This window comes from Pecten maximus, chromosome 4 (genome assembly GCF_902652985.1).
Source record: "Pecten maximus chromosome 4, xPecMax1.1, whole genome shotgun sequence".
Classification (NCBI taxonomy): Eukaryota; Metazoa; Mollusca; class Bivalvia; order Pectinida; family Pectinidae; genus Pecten; species Pecten maximus.
This window is the reverse complement of record NC_047018.1, coordinates 42,476,334-42,500,088: the sequence shown is the minus strand read 5'-3', so window position 1 is coordinate 42,500,088 and position 23,755 is coordinate 42,476,334. Positions and strand designations below refer to the sequence as shown.

Genomic DNA, 23,755 nt, shown 5'->3' with positions numbered 1-23,755 from the left:
AGCTCCGTGCGAAACAAAGGAAGCATGAATAAGATTAAAATACTTTACTGACGCCAATCATAGATAATTATTTATAATAAGAATTGTATTTCATTGTCAGATTTTATTCGTGATATTGTTTTCTTGATTAAAATCCTAATTAAAACTACATTTCCTCTGTTGTGTGGCATATATGTATTTAATCCTGGTCCGTACGAGGCGATATCAGGGGAGGCAACTCCTCAGACAAGCAGACGACATCCGAACTGTTAAAGCCGTGACTACATTAAGATGAAAAAGAAACTTGTTTTGAATTCTGATTGCCTTTTGTCGTAAAATCATGCGTCTCTCTCTTTATAGTCTTGCTGGTTAGTTCCTCTGTTAACGTAGATATCTTATAATACGCAAACAACAAAGAATACAGCCATAATAACGAAACAATAATTCTATCTCAAATGGAATTAAACGAGGGCAAAATTGAACCAAAATATAGATTTGCATGGAGACTCATGAAAAAAGCACAACTATCTTAACTGAAAAAGTCTCTACTGCAAATGAATGGTGGTTGATGTCAGCTCTTACGCAATACAACGAGCTTATCTTTATTTTCATTGTTAGAAAATTGTACCGTTGTGAATAGGCTATATCAGTCTTTGTTTTATTATTATCTGCTGAAGATTGCTTCTTTTCTCTGCGATGTCTAATTATATAGATATTATGGCGTCAATCTGCTTATTCCTTGATTTGCTTAACCGTTGCAGTACACATTACAATCATGCACGATATTTCATACATGTAGCTTGACTTGAACTTTCATATGTTGATGTATTTTGTTGTTTCTTCGTCTGTATATTATTCTTATATTCATTAATCATACGGCAAAAAAGGAAACAGATCATAACGTGAATATATATGGCAGTCGTTAGTCACACGACAATTATGAAACAGACGATAACATTTATATATACGGCATTCATCAGTCACAGGACAGTACTGAGACAGATCATAATGTAAGTATATAGAATGTCTCGGCTATGTATCTTTGAGCACAATGTCCCTACTGACAGGCCTTCGAGTTCCCCCCGGTATTGGTATTCTAAGTACTCTTGATAACACATCATCGGCAAATACTTCATTGTTTTAGATGTGTTTAATCTACTGTGTATACATATATATGTATATGCCAAATACCATCTACAGTAGACTTTTTGTCATCTTTCATTGAACTATCAAAATAATATATTCTAATATCTAAAATTATAACAAAAGAAGAATAAAATGATAATGCAATACATTCCGTTTCACTTCTCCTTTCTACTTCCGTTTTTCATATATATAATGTTATATATATATATATATATATATATATCAGGCCTACTTTCAACTATAAAGAAAAAAGCATTATATATTAATGAAAAATAATGCTTTGATCTAAATTTGCATGGCGGATTAGGTCGATGAAAGAGAAGACGCTTATTCTTCCGGAACCACTGGTTATATTCTCCTTGTACTTTGTCAGGAGCCTTGATACAGATATTATTTTTGTTTTACATATCCACTGGTTTAATTAATTTTTCGTTTAAATTATGATTTTGGTATTATGTCGGTTTTCTACACAGGGGCGAATGTCATTTAAAGGTCAATAAGTGAGGCAGTGTCAACATAAGGACAAAGAGTTGTTTAGAAAGAGGAGAAACGATAAGATCGTCTCTTAAGATCATGCAATGGAGATATCAGGCACAATTCTTACGCCCTACCTACAGGTGCCTGTGCTTAGGCAGATGATAATTTTCACCATGTACATACAATACGACATGTGGTATAAACTCTTACAAATAGGTCTCTTGTCAGTTTGGTTGTGTGGACTGACGCAGGTAGTGGTATAAAAATAGATAATATACTCTGAAGAAATAACAAGTTGTCCTAACATAAATGTGGACAATCTACTGAAGTATTTCGACATATAACACACGTACATTTCAAATTATCACATTTTTGTCGCTGCCTTAAATACTCTTTTGTGACGTCTTTTCAAAACTTTTACCGTTTTTCCTTTAATTTATTTGTTCTACAAGCGGTATCATGACGACCTATAACGAACATAAGAAAGAATTGAATAAAATAAAAATATGCTCAATGACGGTAATTTGTTAACAGCATATGGAAGAACGTAATTAAAAATGACCAATGCGTAGAAAGGTTTGGTAGAGAATCTTGTCTTTGGCGTAACTTGTCATTTTATTAGTGAGGAAACATTATATTTTAATTCATTTATTCATTTATTTATTTACTCGAATTTATTTTTTATTTATTTTTTGCATTTTACTATTCTTCCCATAAGCGTATATTATTCTGTATAAATTTAATCATTTTCATTTCTGCGATTAGCTCTGTATTACTTACCTTAACACATGACATCTTATTGTTGGTATCGGGTGCTGTTGTGTTGGTCCTCATTTGCACGGCTGTCTACGGACCATCGATATCGTCAGTTTGTGTACAGTACAAGGTCAAGAAATTTGATTATATTTAGTGTATTCTAACAAAATGGATGTGGAAATTGACCTTGACTTCACTGTCTAGTGATTTATTCTGTATCATAATTTGTGTTAGGTTATTCCAAGTCCGTCTTTGGGGAGCATAATGATAAATCCAAACGAAAACCTTTTCTTTTTGTGCTTACTCATAAGGTACAAACACAACTGGGATGTAAATATATTGGGATTGTACGGTGTTTTTAATGTTCATGGCAACATGAACGCAAACCATTTACTTTCATATTGCATGAAGCCTATAAATGCATTTATTATACCTTTACGTTTTTTTCTCTATATAAAAGTAATGTGATAATTTGACTATCAGCCTCGAGAGGATTGCGCATGTGTTTCCAGGACTATCACACCGTGTGACAGTTCGAAAAAACTGTCACACGGCGAACTGTCACACCCCTGCTGTAACGTCGTCAGAACGTTTGAAAGACACAACGACATGCAAGTGCTTAATTGACACAGATTGTTTGTTGTTGCAGACGGTAGCCTAACATTTTGTTTTCTCTCACGAAACTGTCAAACATGGATCCCGTTTTCAAAACGCCACAGACGTAGAGATCGAGTCATTATTAACGGACAGAGATAGCCAAAATACTAAAAGGGTCATACAAACGTCTGTCAAGTTAATGGAGGACTATAAAGCAGATTCTCATACCAGCACAAACATCTGTATAGAGAACAAAACGTAAAGGTATAATAAAACAGTTATAAAATGGGGTAATTCGGGCAATAGTAATTTTGTCAGCCCCTCATCAACAACGGTTGCCCTCGGGCTAAAGCCCTCGTGCAACAGTTGTTGCCTTGGGGCTGACAAAATTACTATCGCCCTCATACCCATTTGATAACTGTATAATATACCAGAAATATTAAATGAGAGAAATGAAGCCGTAATTATTGGCCCTGGTGTTCCGGAAGAAATAGCGTCTTCGATGTTATCGACGATGTATGTCGTACAAAAAACTAACTATTTCGGTATTGGAGTTTCTGTATCGTCAGAACTCCTGATAGTCATGAAATCAATGTCTTCCCATTGTTTAATTCCCAAAGATGCGAGAAGGGAATCGATGACAGCTTAATAAATAAATTCAAAGCGAGAAAAATATGCCTGTATCAATTACAAAACATAACCATTCAGTCCTATGGAACTGTCGTATTGATATTATGACGTAATAATTTACACGGAAGATTTCACATGCCAATCGGTCACGGACTGTTGGTTTTAATAAAAGAAACAGTGCCTTTTGTATCAAAACATAATCTATTTTGTAATAGTAAATGCTTTTAATTTGCCCGTGCTCTTAGGAGATTACGCTAAAATGTACATTTATGAAATGAAGCGTATATTTGTTATTGCCAATACACCTACAATGTGTAGTACTTAATAAAATATGAACGAACCTGCTGTCTATAGCCTTCAACGTGTTTCAACATTGTAAAAATCCTAGCAAGCAAACTATGTTCATTACACTATTCCAACTATTTTCAAAGGTCCCAGCGTTTCCCTTAGCGTTGCACCAAACGTGGTTCCAAGCGCGCGAGGAATGGCTGTACCTTCGGAGCTATGAGAGCGTGCAGCATGTATACAAAAATACCTAGGCAGTGTCTGTTTAGTGAATGGGCGCTTGGAACAATCGTCAACTGGCGCGCGAGCTGAAAGGTTAAAGCAGACGACAGTATTGATGGAGAGCAGACGATGGATTATGTTGGCGGGAGAAATGTGATGGCGGGATTATACTCGATGCCCTCTTCTCGCTGTGGTTTGGATAATTATTTACATTTTGTATCGCCTTAGCCTAATTATGTCTGTAAGCAGTGTTCCTGTCCTCTGGGAGTAAGCTTCTATGACAAAGACTAGAGGTAACTATATTCCTTTGATGATGTGTGCTTACAGGCGGCCTCAGAAGGAAATTAAATGTTTAGTAGAGGAATAATATTTCTACCTCGTGGCCAGTTTTACCTGCGTATAGTCACGTGCGTCTGAACGAACTGGCGCAATATTAACCGCTGATTAATTACAGGTGATACAAACTAATTGGAAATCGACTTAACCGACATATTTACCGGGGAAACCATCAAGGAATTTATACAAAAACTGAAATGTTTAAGTATGACTTTTGAGGGAAAAAATCAATGTTGCCTGATAAAGACATAAAAAACCCTGTGTTGGTCTGAGATTCCCAAAGCAGGCCAGAAGTCAGTGTGTGAAGACTGTTGATGTGTATTGCCTTGAACTAATCGTCGGTCTGCAGTGTTCGTTTTGGACATCGCCTGTCAAACATTACTGACGGCCGATAGGGTTTGCTGGTGATATTGAAGACTTTTTCAACAGTGATTTGGCACATGTATTGGCACTACGTAGCCATATAGATGGAAATAGGATTTCTCTATAAATAGTATCATTATTAAGTATGTATCATATGACTTCAATATACGACCCTAAGTATTCGCGAACTCAAATAGTTTTTAGCAAACAAATGTAATTCCTACCTTCATTGGGAAATTTTAAAATCATAAATGTTCTTTTGATATTTACGAACTTAAATCTGGAAACTTTTTGTGAAAGTGTTTCGATGTGACATCTGAAAAATATATTCTTGTCAGAATTTAGAGATATTGACAGGAGGTCTAACTAGTGAGTAAGCTCCTTCATAAATAGACTTCAATATTCGTGAGTTCATATTTTGGAGAGTTGCACCGTGCTTTTCACGAATCGCAATCTTGAATACAATTTTTGCGCTTGTGTATTATTGCGACAATATTTTTTCATTAACACGATTTTGTGCTATTCACGTGTTACATACTGTGGGATTTATTCGTCCGTGAAACTTTCAATCCATCATGAATTGGTCAAACGACTACAACAGCCTCAACTTCTCGCTGCCATTTTTGGACCTTAATGGTTCCTACTTTATGAGCGAATTCGAGGATACCCTTTTTGAGTATCACAAACCCGAGAAGATAGCTCTCCTTTGTATCTATATCCCCGTGTTTTTCCTGGCCCTAATAGGGAACACGTTTGTGCTGGTCATGGTGTGCATCAACAAACGCTTCAGAAGAAACATCGCAAACTTTCTTTCTGGTCAACCTGGCCATCGCCGACCTGCTGGGTAAGTTTATATACTTATTACTGTATGTATGTATACCTATGTGATTTATTTATAACATAGAGACACAAATAATGGAGGAATATAATTTTATGACTCGTGCTCTCACCGGGCTTCGAACTCACGATTTACGGGAACTAATCGCCTAGCAAGAAACACCTGCAGCTTACACCACTGCATCACATCCACGTTGGTTCAATGGCGCACTGAATGGTCGGCCCGATACTCTGACATGATCATAGTGACAAATGGTATCTTAGATGATATGCTTGTTTGTTTGCTTGGTTTATCGCCCTGTGAACTGTCAAGGTAATTGTGAGTCGGGGTTTACTTGTAGTAGTTGGTGACAACCTAACTTAACAGCATACGAGAGGCCCGTTGCATGCCATCCAAAGAATATAAGGCTAACGTGTCTTGCCCTAGGACACTACCACGACAGCATAGACCGGTCCGTTTCTCAGCTTCCTGAGAAACAAAAACCGATACGAGTAGGGAGAGACGAACCACACACCTCATATCTTCACCTGAGGTTATGTGACCGGCGCTCTAACTGACTGATTAATCGTAGCCCCCTTAGACGGATCGCAATAGATATTCAACACAGTACAACTACGACAGGATACCAAAATTTCCTTGTACTGTATACTGTATCTTCTCTGGACAAATACACTACTTATACTTCTTATGTGGATAAACAACAAATATACACTTCACATCTAAGAATATGTAGGTGAATTGTATATTTGTGTATAAGGACAGCCAAACATAAAATGATAAACTCGATTATCCCGAATGCTCAGGATATCTCGAAGTTTCCCCCATGACCCCCCCCCCCCCCCCCCCCCCACACACACACACACACACACACACACAAACACACACACTGATTTCCAGATAACGTGTGTAAAACACTTTGTATGGATGCATGCCATTTCTTTTCCCTTTAACTTATATATATTATTTGAAATAAATGACTGTTATTGTCGGCAAGTCGTAAAATAATGTAACGTTCCTTTGAGAAGGACTACAAAATCAAACAAACTACAGTGAACTGCGGTCATACTTCCAGCGTGCTGAAACTACGCTTTAAACACACGTACCATGTACTTACTATACATGTATATATATACTACGTGTACCTCAGATACGGCATACAGCTCCCGGAATTATTCGGAAAAATGGATTGAGATTTTATCGGAGACCAGATTTATGAGGTTTGTGGCCAATACCAATAAAGAAAATACATGTTTTCTTGACAAGCGAACCGGGGACTCATAAAGCCTACACAAACGTTTTTCACAATTTCGGAATCAGAATAAGCAATATTCTTATCTTTACATGCCCCGGTATTTGTACGTCATTAAGGCGATGGCTCGATACATACATCTTAATTCAACTAAATCCATTTCGACCTATGGTCCACATCCACTTCCGGTTCGATGTTTTGCTATTAATGGAGTTCTCTTCATCAACGTGTACTTTTTAAGAGCAAAGTAGTCGATAATCTCTTTTTATCACTTTAGCAAGTACATTAACCTACGTACAGCTTAAATGAAACAAAGGAATGGAGCATGTGCACTGATTGGTACGAAACACGTGTTAAGATTGAGGCCACGTACTATGAATATACAGAATCTTGAGGCAGAGTAATATAAATATATGTTGCTTACTGTTTCGTTTTTAAGGGAACAAAGTCACTAGATTATTAAGTTATAGTCGTAATTGCTAAACAATTAAGACGAAGAATGCAGTCACGAGCATTTGTTAGCTAATGTTTATTATAAGAATTAAATGAAAAAAAGGAGTGAAATTCAGATTTAATTGAAATACATTTATATCAGATGTTGCCAGTATACGACAATCACGAAATATGAAAAAAAAATATCAAATTCTGTCGAAAATGTACACCTATATATCAGCTTGCATTTGAACTGTTATCTCAATTTTTCAGGGATCTGCGATATATAAATGTACGTTCCATTGTCGTGCTTGACCAAATAAGGCAGTAATATATTGTGACATGTCTATATACATATTGTATGTTATCGCTGTCGAAGTGCGACATGGAGGCAGTTCCTCCTCTCCGAGGTCTGGGTAACGTACGGCATCACGTGCGTGGACGGAATGGACCTGATAATAACACATTTTCTTACATTATTTACAAGTTACGGTTATTCGTCGTCATGATTTTTTATGTCTAGCCGGACATAATTATCAGTTATTTACATTACTCCTTTCACGACCCATCCTCAAAGAAAAAAATATAGTTAATAATCCCAATCTTCTTCTTACGTTGCGTGTTTACCAAGCATTTCGTCTTCTCCTTTCGTCAGGAGGTATTTGCAGTTATTGACGGCTCATGATGTAGATAATTGATTTGGATGACATGTTTTTGATTATATATCAATATGTTATAACAAGAATTGAAGGGTTGATAAAAACGCTAAGAATGCAGAACTACCAAACTGTTCATGCTTGGAAAGTTAGAACGGAAGTGTTTTAAAAAAGGAAAAAAGTTCAATGAGACTTTTTTTTACGACTAAAGAAGATTAACTTTTAGTGCTGAAGAATGGTAGCAAGAAAGGGTGTTCCGATTGAGGAATGTTGGAAAAGTCAGTTTTTGCATCGGAGGAAGGTTGTCAAGGAAAGGTTTTGAGATCCAGAACATTTGTAAAGGAAAGTTTGTGAGATCGAAGAATGTTGTCAAAGAAAAATTGTGACCGAGAAAGGAGATTTTGTCCGAGCGAGGAAGTTATCAAGGAACATTTGTACGGCTGAGAGATTTAAGCAAGTAAAGCTTGTACGATTGAGCAACGTTTTAAAACATGACGATTTTTACGACCGAGAGAGATTTATAAAAGCCCAATAGATCCCCAGGGACAAATTGAAATTGACGTTTGTTAACCCGAATGGATTCATAATATCTGAATTACGTAACAGCTTAGAATCGCTAATTAAATTTAGCCATTGGTGGGAACGTTAAACACCAAGATAGTTCTATCGTTTCTCTAAAAAGAGCAAACACCAAACTATTTCCGTCAATATCAACACTAGTTTATGCTGGGCATTAAATTGATGTCTCGGGTCTGATCGCTACTTAACTATAACATTGAGCTTTCACTATTATTAAGATTTTATCTCGCATATTAAACATTTCATACACGATATTTGCATGTCATTCAAATGTCGAGAATATCTAAAAACAAAAAAATGCTAAGTATGCGATATAATATGAATATTCTGCTAGCGGGACCTCTGTGCAGGGTGCCTTGAAAATCATGCATTGTGTAAATACAAATATATGATATTAGTCAATCGGGTATCTTCGGGATTTTCCGATAAGCGATATTTGATATTTTGAACTTAACGGAATAGCCCAAATACGTCCGTTTAATTCAACACATTACACAGAACATTTAAATATGTTTCAATTGATTCATAATGAAGGATCAATTTACGTATTAAGCTTCTGCCATGAATGTATTTTCTTTCGAATGAATGTATCATTGGTAATTTGTGAATGTGACCATACGTAAAAATGATTTGAATATGAATTTAAATCAATCTGATTGCTAACAAAAGGATTGGACGCAAGTAAATTCTATTTTTCTTCAAGTAGCGAACTTAAAACTTCGAAACTGGGACATGTACAATTGTTAAGCCCTCCATGGACTTCTAAATTAAAGAGATATCTGTTTACAGCTGCTTTTTGTCGCTATAAAGTAGGCCTAATGATGATACAATATCGGTCCATGCGTGCAGAGCTCAATGAATGAAATTTCTTCTGATAGGCCATTTATAAAGGACATGCATAACACATGTAAACACGTGATAATAGCCGTATCGACAAAACACGGAAAATAAATAATTGTATTCATCATAATTCCCTTGGTTATCTGATATGGATGATGTCCAATTGTCTAACTACTGAGGATTAAATATGTAAATCCCCCACATCATGGCAGTGTAAATGTTTACGACATGCCCGGAATCATTACCAATTCCTTATTTTTACTCGATTAAATCTGTCAAAAGTTGGGATTAAATTTCGTCCAATTTTCCCACATCAGCTTTATTTGCTGGTAATGAATCCACATGATGTATCTAAACAGGTCATGCCATATCTATTGATTAAAATTTAAATTTTGATTTGTTTGTTAAGAATGCCGTGTGTGATAAATTTCTGTTTTTTAGCAGTCACGCAAGAAACATTTATTTGCATTTTAAATCGATACTCAAATAGATATTTCTTTAAAATCTATAGTTTGGTTTGGTGTTTTAAAATGGTAATCAAGTAATCATTGTGTAGTATATATGTTTTGTATCGTGCATAATTCATGCAAGCAAGCGCATGAACGTCACATGGAAATACGCAAGTGTCATAGTCTGAGCGTTTAAGCCTAATCGCTTGTTACGAACTTGGATAAAGGATGTTTACCGTTGTGGGGCTCAATCTCAAGGTTAGTAACCAGTCTCTTGTGTTGAATTCAACTTTGAAAGGAGACGTCGTGTCTGCGTTGGAATTCACGCGCATGGAGTGAGGTGGAAGGATTAGGAGTTTTAACTATGCTCGCTTCCCTCATCCATGACCCTTTAAAGGAATGTAGTCGAGACTTCGCTTCACTCATCCATGACTTTCTAAAGTTATGTCATTGAGTCTTTGCTTCACTCACCCACTGTTCTTTTAAAGGGACGTAATCTAGACATTGCTTCGCCAATCCAAGGCTTTTAAAGGGGCGTAATTGAGACTTTGCTTCATCTATCCACGGCTCTTTGAAGGGACGCAATTGAGACATTTCTTCATCCATCAATGGTTCTTTGAAGGGACGTGATCGAGACTTTGCTTCGGTTATCAACGACTCTTCAAATAGAAGAAATCGAGACTTTGAAGGTCAAAGAGCTACGTATGACTTCAATAATCCGTCTAACAACCAATGAACCGTAGTTTCAAACTCAAGATTCTCAAATTTAACCTTTAGCGTATCGACTTATAAAATGTTCAGTACAATAGTACCAAGAATAAGAAATTGACATTCTTTACGCTAAACATGTTAAACGATGGCAAAATAGGAAATATATAGAAATACCATGTATCCCGGAAGGGTAAGAATTTTTTTTGATTGTTGGTAAATGCAAATAATGTCGCGTTCTCAAAATGAGAATTCGGTCAGTGATGACAAAATGATTAAGCTGTTCCGAACGGATAAAATATCGTGGATTGATATCCGACTAGACTCCAAGTGTAATGCATGTAAATATATACAAATTGAACTGTATCGATATGGCATTCATAGTCGTTATAAATAACATAAAATTGCATGCATACATAAGATATTGCGCTAGCTCTGTACTTAATATCAACTAGGAATATGAAATGAACCATAGCAAATAATTAAGCTGATATTCATTTATTAATTAATTCCATTATTATTAGGTTGGTATTTTTGGACAATTTTATTAATGTTTTAATGATGTCGTAAATTTTAAAGTAATAGATAGCACAGGGCCTATCATGCTGCGAGTTTGTGTTGTATAATGTGTAAAGGGTTTTTGAAATCTACATATTAGCACGTGGTGTTATGAAAATCCAAACCGTCGTCAACAGAAACAATGATTTGGTATCGCCTTCTCGGCGTATTACATATATAATCGATAATACAAAGTTGGCCATGTGATATACAAAGTTATGAAAGAAATAACCAACTTGATAATTTTGTAACAATTGTACAAAGCGTAAAATCAATTGATGTTTATCGCTATTATAAGCCCTGAAATTAGCGCGCAGGGTCTTGATATGGGAGGAAATCGTAGTTTCGTGAAAAGCCCATATGGTCGGGTAGGTGGACCCATGCATACGTTTTCACACCCGATCGAGTGAGTTCGATATCTACTTTTTCATTTTAAACTAATAGTGAGTGTCAAATATTTATTTATATTTTTACATGTTTCGTTTGTCTGTCGTCATTTCGTCTTTTGTCCATGTTCTCACCATTTTTTGCCCTACTGACATTTATAGTGTTGATGGGCCGATTAGAATTTACAACGTACTAACCAACCACTACGTCTTCCGACCACCCTAATACCTCGTGGATTTCCAGATGGAAAGTCTATACCAAACATTTAATGTGAACACATGGTGTTACAGAACACATATAGATTTGTCTTTCTCCAGACTCGATAAAAGCTATCGGCGGAAATTGAGTCTCACAAAGGATTCCGGGTTTTTATGGACATTGGATATTGATCAAGATATCTGATGTTCTCAGCTTATGCGGTTTGTATTTTACAAGTACAATATGATCCTCTAGCTCAACAGACTGGAAGAGAGTGGTTGCCTGTTTCAGAATTTGATCCGGGGTATTGCAGCAGAAATTGCCCTGTGCGGTCACGGGTTCAAATCCCGTAAACCCCGAACCGCTCAGCAAACAGCAGTGCGCGATCATTGGGTTAATAGCCCTAAATGGTATTTATTTACGGGGGGTTTAACGAGGCAGTAAAAATATGTAAATAGTGACCATATTAGAGGTAGATATAGTGGCCTCGACCGTCAGTTCAAACACCAGACGATCCTCGTGCTCACGAGACCGATTTTGTTATGATATCTGCGCTGTCCGTGTTTTACGATGACGGATATATGTAAGACATGCGTGAGTCCAACATACTGCACGCGGAATCGATACAAATAAAGGACTGAGGTCATATAACTGGCCATTTTTGTCAGAACTGATGTAGATAAACATATGTCTGCGGGACAATACGAACCCGGTCTTCTTGTCATTTGTGAGTCTTAAATAAAAGGTATTTCCCTTGACGGTCATTCGCTTAGCAAAATATAAAAAAGCGCCTATATACAGCCCGATCACAGCGGTAAAAGAATTTGTTATACATAGAGTTATTAAGTACTAAGGTCTCGTGTATCAGAAAGGATGGCAAATATTTGGTTTTATGGCAAACCAAAGTGGGAAAAGGTCACTATTGATGGATATCCATAATTCATTTCAAATATCCATAATTCATTTTTTAATATTCATAAATGATTTATGGATATCCATGAATAGTGATTTTTTTTTACACTTTGGCTTGCCATACGTTTTTTGATAATATAGAAGTTTTAGTGATTGTCGACTTCCTTCATTTGCCTATCTTTGTATAATTAAGATGTGATAACTTTTTATCACATAATGGTCTTGTCTTCCAGTTAATTCGCCCATGTAATATTTTTGCATATCTGGGGCGCTTTTCATAAGCAACGCATGACGTCAGAAATAGATTCTGACGTAATTATACAGAGAATGTCTTGGATTGAAAAAAGGCGTACCAGAATGACTTCCGCTGTTAGATTTTGTATCCTCGAATATTTACTTAAAATCTGTCAACATGTAAGTTTTCTTGGTTATGTGATAAAGGATATCTATCTTTATTTTCATTTCTTATGATATTTTATGAAACTCTTCTCCAACTTTAGTTTCTACTCGCCAAGTCACGCAAAATAATAACCTTTTAAGACTTGTTTAATAAGAACGGCTTATATAATTATTACGTGTCTGAATTAAATCTCGACATGTTTTGAAATTTAATCTATAACATACATTATACATACATATAAGTTGCAGTAATATTATTGCATATTAAAAGGCATGAAATGCAAATTACTTAATAAATCATCATGCTTTGAATATTCATATTAATCTTTGAATATTTAAATTCAAATGAAAATATTGATTTTGTTTATATAAATCCGAGCTACGACTTCCTTTTTGTTTCGCTCGTGATTTGATTGTGGCTAGTTATTTAATAAATTATGGAGATGTTTATTATGGGAACAAAGTGCTTTTTCTAAGGTTACCAATACTATAGAAATCACTCATGGCGCCCTATGTTTGAATCATCGTGACGTGTTTTATGAAGCAGTTTGACGAAAACATACTATCTAATAATGTTTTTCCATACTGTCTATAGATAAAAGACAATTTATACACGACAAGATCGTTATATATTGCATGTCACGTTATTTACAACTATGTTATTTAGGAAGTGATCGTCACGCCGAGACGTCACCTGGGCACAGATCGATGGCCGCAAACCAGTCGTGTCCCAGTTACATACATGATATATGTTTTTGTTGTTGTCGTTATTCTGTGACATTTTATGTAGTGAAATATCTATCTGGAACAATTCCTTCTTAGGTGGAATGTGACATCATGCATGAAATTTTCCTGAATTTACTTAGTTTCTGAAAAAGGCGATCTTAACATCAGGACCGTTTCGATTATCCTGAAATCAATACAATAAAAAAAAGATTAAATGTAATTTTTCCATGCGTAACATAGGTATACGGCCTCCTTAATCCGTACATATACTTTTGCGGAGTTAAAGTGTATCACAAATCGTTATTCAACTTCAACAATTGCAAACGCAAAACGATAGGGCATCAGGCAAAGCCTATATCATCAGCCTTCTTCAGATAATTTCGGAATGATACAGTCAATGAAATTATCAAACATGTAAACAGGTGTGACTCCGTGTCCCAGCCACACCAGACAATTATTGTTATATTAATCTAGTATCAGTAATGTGCTGTGATATATCTAAATTGTGATAAAATTCATTCATTGCTGTGGTATATATATTGTGATAAAATTGGGTCATTGCTGTGATATATGTTCTGTGATAAAATTGGGTCATTGCTGTGATATATGTACTGTGATAAAATTCATTTATTGCTTCATCTCATTCATGACATCCATGAAGTAACGTGTTAATATCAAAGTGGGTCATGTTTTGGAATGTATTTTGTAATTGTATTACCATTATATCACCATGTTTGAAATTTACAATCAATCCCTCGTAATATGTACCGTGAGATGCCATAGCGTTTGTGTATTCTAATGCTGCAGTGTATTTAGTTTTCTGTATTTTGTATGTATCATTGTATCTGTATTAACCAGTCCGATATCTACAATGTATTTAGTTTTCTGTATTTTGTATGTATCATTGTATCTTTATTACATTGTCTGATATCTACAATGTATTTAGTTTTCTGTATTTTGTACGTATCATTGTATCTTTATTACCCTGTCTGATATCTACAATGTATTTAGTTTTCTGTATTTTGTACGTATCATTGTATCTTTATTACCCTGTCTGATATCTACAATGTATTTAGTTTTCTGTATTTTGTATGTATCATTGTATCTTTATTACCCTGTCTGATATCTACAATGTATTTAGTTTTCTGTATTTTGTATGTATCATTGTATCTTTATTACCCTGTCTGATATCTACAATGTATTTAGTTTTCTGTATTTTGTATGTATCATTGTATCTTTATTACCCTGTCTGATATCTACAATGTATTTAGTTTTCTGTATTTTGTATGTATCATTGTATCTTTATTACCCTGTCTGATATCTACAATGTATTTAGTTTTCTGTATTTTGTATGTATCATTGTATCTTTATTACCCTGTCTGATATCTACAATGTATTTAGTTTTCTGTATTTTGTATGTATCATTGTATCTTTATTTCCCTGTCTGATATCTACAATGTATTTAGTTTTCTGTATTTTGTATGTATCATTGTATCTTTATTACCCTGTCTGATATCTACAATGTATTTAGTTTTCTGTATTTTGTATGTATCATTGTGTCTTTATAACCCTGTCTGATATCGACGATGTATTTAGTTTTCTGTATTTTGTATGTATCATTGTATGTTTATTTCCCTGTCTGATATCGACGATGTATTTAGTTTTCTGTATTTTGTATGCATCATTGTATCTTTATTACTCTATCTGATATCTACAATGTATTTAGTTTTCTGTATTTTGTATGTATCATTGTATCTTTATTACTCTATCTGATATCTACAATGTATTTAGTTTTCTGTATTTTGTATGCATCATTGTATCTTTATTACCCTGTCTGATATCTACAATGTATTTAGTTTTCTGTATTTTGTATGCATCATTGTATCTTTATTACTCTGTCTGATATCTACAATGTATTTAGTTTTCTGTATTTTGTATGTATCATTGTATCTTTATTACTCTATCTGATATCTACAATGTATTTAGTTTTCTGTATTTTGTATGCATCATTGTATCTTTATTACCCTGTCTGATATCTACAATGTATTTAGTTTTCTGTATTTTGTATGTATCATTGTATCTTTATTACTCTATCTGATATCTACAATGTATTTAGTTTTCTGTATTTTGTATGCATCATTGTATCTTTATTACCGTGTCTGATATCTACAATGTATTTAGTTTTCTGTATTTTGTATGCATCATTGTATCTTTATTACTCTATCTGATATCTACAATGTATTTAGGTTTCTGTATTTTGTATGTATCATTGTATCTTTATTACCCTGTCTGATATCTACAATGTATTCAGTTTTCTGTATTTTGTATCATTGTATCTTCATTACCCTGTCTGATATCTACATGTACATTTTGTATGTTATTGTCTATATTGACCTCTTGTTGCACACTTACGTGTGTCCAGAGAGTAATAACGAATCTTGAATCTTGGATAATCAGCTGCTACCTGAGTATTAATCGTGAAAAAATTCACATGAAATAAATAGTGTTTCGCTGTTTCCTACCCGACAAATACATCCTGACAAATGTTTACATGGTCAAAAAAAAGAGGTCAGAGTTCAAATTGCTGGCTGCATTTATTTCCTAGAGCTGCCTAACGTCATCTGAATGTTTGTTTCTTCTGCAGCATCACGCTATGTGATGCGGGAGATGAAGTTTTAAGATGACACCGATCATATCCATACTAATGTACTTTTCTTGTGTTGTTGATATTTGGTTAATCTACAGCAATTTTTTTAAACATGTGTTTGGAACTGGTAGCACTCCTTATGATTATATACATGTATGTATGTACACCTCGGTATATGCCAGTGGCTGCATGTGTACTGGAGGCAAATTAATTTTCTTTTTGTTGTGGGACCGTGCATCCAACTGTCATTTTTTGACGATATTAATGCAACGCTACCAATACTCTATCACGCACTCTATACAATTTTGTAGCCCATCGAGTTAGTTATTTTCTATTAGACCTTGCAGATCCGTCAATTTGGAGTGGAGTCTCACAATTTTAGCCTTCTTTTACAATGTTCCCAATTTTTAGTTGAAATAACCTTTACTATAACCAATTTATCAGGCGGTGGCTGCATATCATCTAGGAAAAATTCGATTTAAGTAGACTTTCTAAGTCTGCTATTTTCACTGTACGGTATTGTTGTTTTAGTCAATACAAATAAGGTATTATTAACAGATGTATCTACAGTGTAAATGACGATGAAGCATTTAACAACCAAACAAATTGACACGAAAAAGAGCTTTATTTCAGTAACTTGTAAACAACTTGCCAATTACTGCTCTAGAAAATATGGACGGTTATTTATAAATATCATTAAACGTACCTGTATACTCATATGACCTTAATAGACATACAGTATTCCGACCTACACTCGACCTTACTGAAGCGTAGTGATATTTTTACTTACTAAAGCGTAGTAAATTGTCTACTTCACCTCTGCTGTTGGCATGTCACGTGACGTTCGATGACGTGTTAACTTATTGCGTGACAAGAACATGTTATAAACGTCACAAAGCCTTAACCGTGTTCCCAATTTTCAGAAGAGAACGAAGCAGTTGAATTCAATGATCGTCGGGGTATACGTATCTAGTCTCATTTTTAATGCTCGTCCGACGAAATTTTTAAGCCAGGGAAAAAAAATACAAATTACAAATCTGGTACCAGAATGGTCCATCAACCTCCATCAACCTCCATCAACCATAGCAATTGTCATTTTGTCACATTGCATATATCTTGGTTTCAAACACAGACACACACTCCAAATGCGCAGTCCGTATATGTATGCAATAATTATAAGTCCCTTTGGTTTTAAAGTGGAATGTGCCGCAACCTAGAACACTATACAAAGTATCAATATTAAAGAGGAATGTCCCGCTATCTTAAATTTATCTATCAAAGATAAATTTATCTCAGAATATCGAAATTCAAACCATTTATCTCGATATATCAACATTAAGCAGGGGAATATTACATTGTAGTAGTTGATGGTTCCGATAAGTTTTCGCGTGTCATGTACCGCCTGTTGTTTATTGACATCGCGACCCTAGCGCCCTCTAATTCTTTTAGATTAATATTGGTTGATTTGCCTTTTCAATTTGGAGACTGGTCACTTCTTGCATACAAATCACCACCCTATTTCCCCTTTAACTACCCTATCTCAGCTATTCCACAGCTGTTCTGTTTTCACAGCCGCACGACCGTAAGTACAATAAAGTACTATACTTACCATTGAATTAGATTTACATAATAACACTTATGATACCACTCTAGCACGAGATACGCAATAGATAAAGATATACATGTATATAATCCACAGCTAGCGAGACTTTAAGTCTAGGGATGATGATAGACAAGTAATCATTGAGGCTCCACGTGGCGATCACTGTTGTGGAACTCTCCGGCCTTTTTTTAATCACAACGAAAGATAACATCAAGTCCCTTAGGATAATTAACACATCTGTAAATTCTTCATTTCCAAGACTTGCCAGCTTAAGCCGACATTTCCACATAATCTTGAAACGAAAAACTATTCGTCATTTCTGATATATCATACCACTGCTGTTGTTTGTACAATCACAAGTATACGTATGTACGTATTTGTGTATTAATTTTGATATCAATAAAATTAAAAAAAAAAAACGTAGATGGATATTTTGTGATAATGTTAAGCTTTACTGAATACAGGACGGATGTTAATTCCGATAAATAGATTGACAGTGGTCTCCAACCCAAGATTTAAAAAGACAGTGGGTCGGGATCGTTTGTATATCTGTAGAGATGTGTGACCAAAATACGTAATGGTGTTATGTGGGACATCGTGTCCTAATTAGAATTTCCACGCGAGTCCCAGAAGGGACCTCACAAGTCATAGCCAATAATTGGTATACATTACCACGTGCCGCTCCTTGTGCGATGAATTAAAAACCATAATACTTCGGCTCTGACGCGGATTTGGGTTTATTAAGTAAGCAATAAGAATATAATGTAACAATATGCAAATGCATGTACGTGATGAAAAAAAACGAAAAAAGTAAAAGAAATCTAGCGTACATCTGACCTTTCCTGGGGATGCATTTCATCAGCAAGTATAGCCAAAAGTATCCGTCAGATACTTAGCCGTGGTGACAACACAAACAGAATAATTCGATAGAGTGAATGTATGCGGCGTCTGATCAATGTTTTAAAGAAATCGTGTTTTATTCAGTTGGCGCGATTATACACAAGCGTAAAAATGACACAGACAATTCCAAGATACCGAAGCGTGAAAACGAAAATGATAATGAACAGTTAACAGTTTGTAAGTGGAGGAGACACCAAAATGAATACACTAATTCCAGTAATTCTACGAAAAGGTTTCGATTTTCTTGTAGAACGTTAAGAAACTGCAATTTGGACCACTTTCGAAGCGTAAAATGTATGAGCATGAATGGTACCGACATGGCGGCATTTGCATCAGAAATGCATTTAGACATCTTGCGTTGGTAAGAGTCTGCGAATACAACTCCATTAGTTTGGCGGAAGCACTAGACGTTTTCGTTACCATCTCTTTGAAAACATTTAGTAAATTGGACGCCCTTTATTTGTTATTTCGTCGTCTGTGTATCGATTTCACGAAAAAGCTGACGTCACGCATGTATTCTAAACGTCTTCGTTTTGATTCTGGTTGATAACCTTTGAATGACATGGCTATATTCTTGAGGTTTTTGTAGTCACACCATATCTATCATGACTTATTTTTACTCATTTTAAATGTTTATATCAGTCTGGTAAGTGATTTTATCAATATAGTTTACTGTCTACAATCGAAAGCAAAAATGGGATGAAAAAGATAAAATTTCGCATGAAGGAATATTGGCTGTTTCTCTTTCAGTATTTTCCAATGATGGTAATTTTAAATCGTTCATACCATATTTTGTTGTTCATATTCCTTTATGGCGTTTTTTAAGTATAATATTTACCAAACCTTTAATGCGGTAGTTTAAAATGATTTATTTGATGGCATTTAATAAATGCTCAATTTTCGACAACATTGGGTTTTGCATTTTGTTTGTTAGCATAAAGCATAACATACTTCACATTCGCTCTAAATTTGGGCAAGCTAAAGTTAAAAACATGATGGTATAATCCTTTATGAGCTTGTATGATGCATACATCAGGCTATACAAGCGTTGAAATCTTTGTCATTCTGGCGCTTCTTTCCAGCAACTGCAATTTAAATCTGTCGTATATATAAAAAAAACAACCCCCAAAAACATGATGATGATGTTCAGATACGGCAATTCAAATACAGATTATTTATTTATGTGAGGAGGTTTTGAACTTGTATTAATTACTCTTGATGGCCCGGATGGACGAACGCGCGTTGGGTATAACTTAATTACAGGAGAAAAACCCACATGCCCTGCGTACTCGTATCTCTTTCACGTACGTGATCGGAGAATCAAACCCTTGCTATCTTATCGAATGACGATTACTCTAACTATTGCGCCTCGCGATACACATCGTCGGGAACCCACGACCAACGCTCTTCGTTACTCCACGTTAAGAGCGGAATCTTGTGGGTTTCCGACGACGCCCGATACACTGATTTTCACAAATTCTATATTTTAACTCAACTCTACACTAATACTATGGCATCTTTAATGCTTCTGCCTCTGTACGTGTTTAAATATATATTTCACGATTCTATAAGCAGGTTAATGCGAATGTTGACGGTAAGTGGCTCTACGTGCTTATGTAAATTTGATTTTCCTGTGCATTTTGTTTTTATGTCAAATGCATATATCCACTCCCGCGCTTCCGAACTACCAGATAACGTTATTATTATCAAGTGTAGCGTTCTTAACCCTTCGGATCACACATGGAACCTGTGGTGCTTTAGCGAAACAAATGTTCTTCATAGCTGAAATAATTGTAGAGGGCGCTTCCTTCACAGCTAAAATAATTATAGAGGGCGCTTCCTTCACAGCTAAAATGAATGTAGAGGGCGCTTAACTCACAACGCATTAGTATCACAGTGCGGAGAACGAATAATGGATGCCGTGTTTCTTACATGTATATGAGGAGATACTACCTAGAAGTAGGGTTTAGGATTCGATCGCCCTAAATCAACGAGTTTCTACAAAGTGCGTGCCGGAAATCGTATCGCTACATGTCGTAATCCGCGCTGGTTCAGTTAGACATGCGTTTTACATGTACCAGGCGATGTAGGATTACCCTTTATCACGAGGATGCACGATCGAGCTTTTGTATATCGGATAGTTGTTTAACAACTCCGAATGCATTTTATGTATCCATCTTAATAGAAACTGACAACGAAAGAGTGTTATCTATTTCTGTAAACTTTGCATCATTTTACCCTATACTTATGTCTTTTATTTATCACGTGCATTCACGTCGCGTGCGCATTGAAGGTCAATCATAATGCATTTTTGCTTGCGCTTGATTTATTTCATCCTGGGACTATTCTTACGCGTGCTATACTATCTGTAGTTTGTGATTAGTTTAGAAATGAGCCGAGATGTATTGTGATGTATTGTTCTGCCATGTGTACTGTGAGTATATCGAGGTAGGTTCTTGTATATTGCTAATTAAATTTCGGTAACAGCTCAGTAAATCCGCTTTTCGTCTCATTAGACGTGCACGCGAAGTGTCAATTACCGAATTTGCGATCACATAACTGAGATGTTTAAACGCTATGTCGAAAGCTTTCTACCACACCCGAATTTATCTGAAATTAACACACTATAGACTATATGATCGCTTCTCTCTATCGTTTATTTATTGGATGAAGTTAGTTATAAAACAGATTTTACTCCAAAGACAAAAAATCCATGAAGAATCTCCTTAACGAGGTTTTCCATATTTGATAATACACATCCCGAGTTGATGGAACTACTAATTATCTTCTACTTATGCCTGATGGTTAGACGATGCTGTGTCCGAGTATTTTTATTGCTATCGATCTCTGGACCTAACAGGCATGCATCGTTGTCTTCAAGATCGCAAACAACATGCCAGAACTATGTTTGCATAGACAGTAATTACCTGTGCTATCGGCTACAGAAAACTTATTTAGGATTAATTTATATGAGGACTCAGGCGCTGTTGCTAATAGCTTCGTGCGTTGCTTGCAGTACATGGTCAACATCAGGCTCTTGTTGCTGTGAAGTGGCGACGAGAGATATTTCATCAAACGGTGACCATTAATCTTATTGAATTACAGAAATAAAAAGGGTTCCTGTATATACATATATATAAAGAAGCTGAGTAACATCTCTCAAGTAACTAACGCATCTTAACTAAAATCATTGTTAACTAACATCTCTCACTCAAATTTAATGCCCCCTCTCACCTAAGATAAACTTTAACTAACCTCTCTCACCTAAAAAAACTTTAACTAACCTCTCTCACCTAAGATAAACTTTAACTAACCTCTCACCTAAGGTAAAGTTTAACTAACCTCTCACCTAAGGTCAAGGTCAACTAGCCCTTCTCACCTAAGGTCAAGGTTAACTAACCTCTCTCACCTAAGGTCAAGGTTAACTAGCCCCTCTCACTAAGGTCAAGGTTAACTAGCCTTTATCGCCTAAAATCAAGACTAACTAACCACTCTACACACAAGGTCATAGCGGAAATACTGATTGACGTTTTTGAAGTTCGTGTTACCCACAATGATCCCGAATCTTGTTAATTGATGAAAAGGATTAAAGTTCTGCCGCGTCTTCTTGGCTGGTGAAATCCACGTGGCTATATAATTCCGTCCTGCAATACGGCACGCGTCTTAAAGGAATGAACTATAGTTCAACAGTAATTACATATTCTGTATATTGAAACCCGTTTAGTATCGCCAATGTGCAGTATATGAGACATCACAAAACTCGTAAAACACGTAACTAAATGGTATGCAGTATACCACACTAAAATACTTTCCAGTTTTGTATTTATTTGAATTTGTTCCGCGGTGGTACAAGATGGCTTTGGATTTAGTTGATAATATTGTCGAGCGCACTTACGTATCCTTAAACATAGCGAGGACCTCAGATACATTTTATGAAGGGAATGAAGCTCTCATGGTAGTCTGCTGTTGTTGCGTCTCTCCTTCTTGTTTTTCTCCTCTCTTGTGCTGATAGAAATTTGTTATCGCAATTCACGGCTATCTGACACCATGACTCTAATCATATCATTGACTTTTCTACGGCGTACTCTTAACTGTCTTCGCGGCCTCATGTTCGTGTCACGCTTCAAGGTTATTGCACAATAGTATGCATGTTGACATGCATGACAGTTTCCGCGCCGTGTTAATTGATTTTGAATACATCCTTATCACAACACTATTCCACTCTAAAAAAAAAAGCAAAAAAAGCATAAAACTTAAAACGGTATAACGATGGTTTTGCGTGTCTTGTCAAATGATGTCTGAATTGAAATGATCCGTATAAGCATATTACGCCATAAGCCGACTTTATTTTGCTACATTTTGCAGATTTTGTTCTTTGGAAGCTATTGCACGAACAGACCCATGTTGATGTTTCGTCCTTGGACAGACATTTAACCCCAATGCATTGCTCTGGATAGCATGCGACGGACCTTCCCTATATTTCTTAGCGTGGCCCCGCCTCAAACTGACCATGACTGTCCACGAGGCAATTAAACTAGGAAATAAGCAAACAAAAGTCAAAGTAAAGTCCGACCCATGAATATTTGGAAGGGCCCAACTGCAAATCAAATGGAACTGCCCATTGTCTATAGTGATATGCAGACGAGTATACAATTTATATTAATAAAAAAATGGTAAATTTTCTGGAATAAAATCGAGTGGCAAGATACTTGCATTTCGCATGTTTAAATGTATTGTTTCACTTGCCCTACTACGAAGGTTTTCCCCGGGTACTCCAGTTTACTCCCACAATAAGACCCCTCGTGCTATTCCACCATTGCCAACATAATGATTAATGTAAGTTCACATGACTTATTTCGGAATTGTTGTGAAATAAATAAAGA

The 23,755-nt window shown here is 35.7% G+C and overlaps 1 protein-coding gene across 1 annotated transcript in view; it reads left to right on the top strand.

Moving 5' to 3' along the window:
- Positions 1 to 4,132: 4,132 nt before the first annotated feature.
- Positions 4,133 to 23,755, top strand: part of LOC117326140 (gastrin/cholecystokinin type B receptor-like) — a 104,860-nt gene continuing 85,237 nt past the window's right edge. The window contains exon 1 of the mRNA XM_033882772.1: positions 4,133 to 5,635. The gene's annotated coding sequence lies outside the window, so the exon portion shown is untranslated. The remainder of the gene's footprint in view (positions 5,636 to 23,755) is intronic.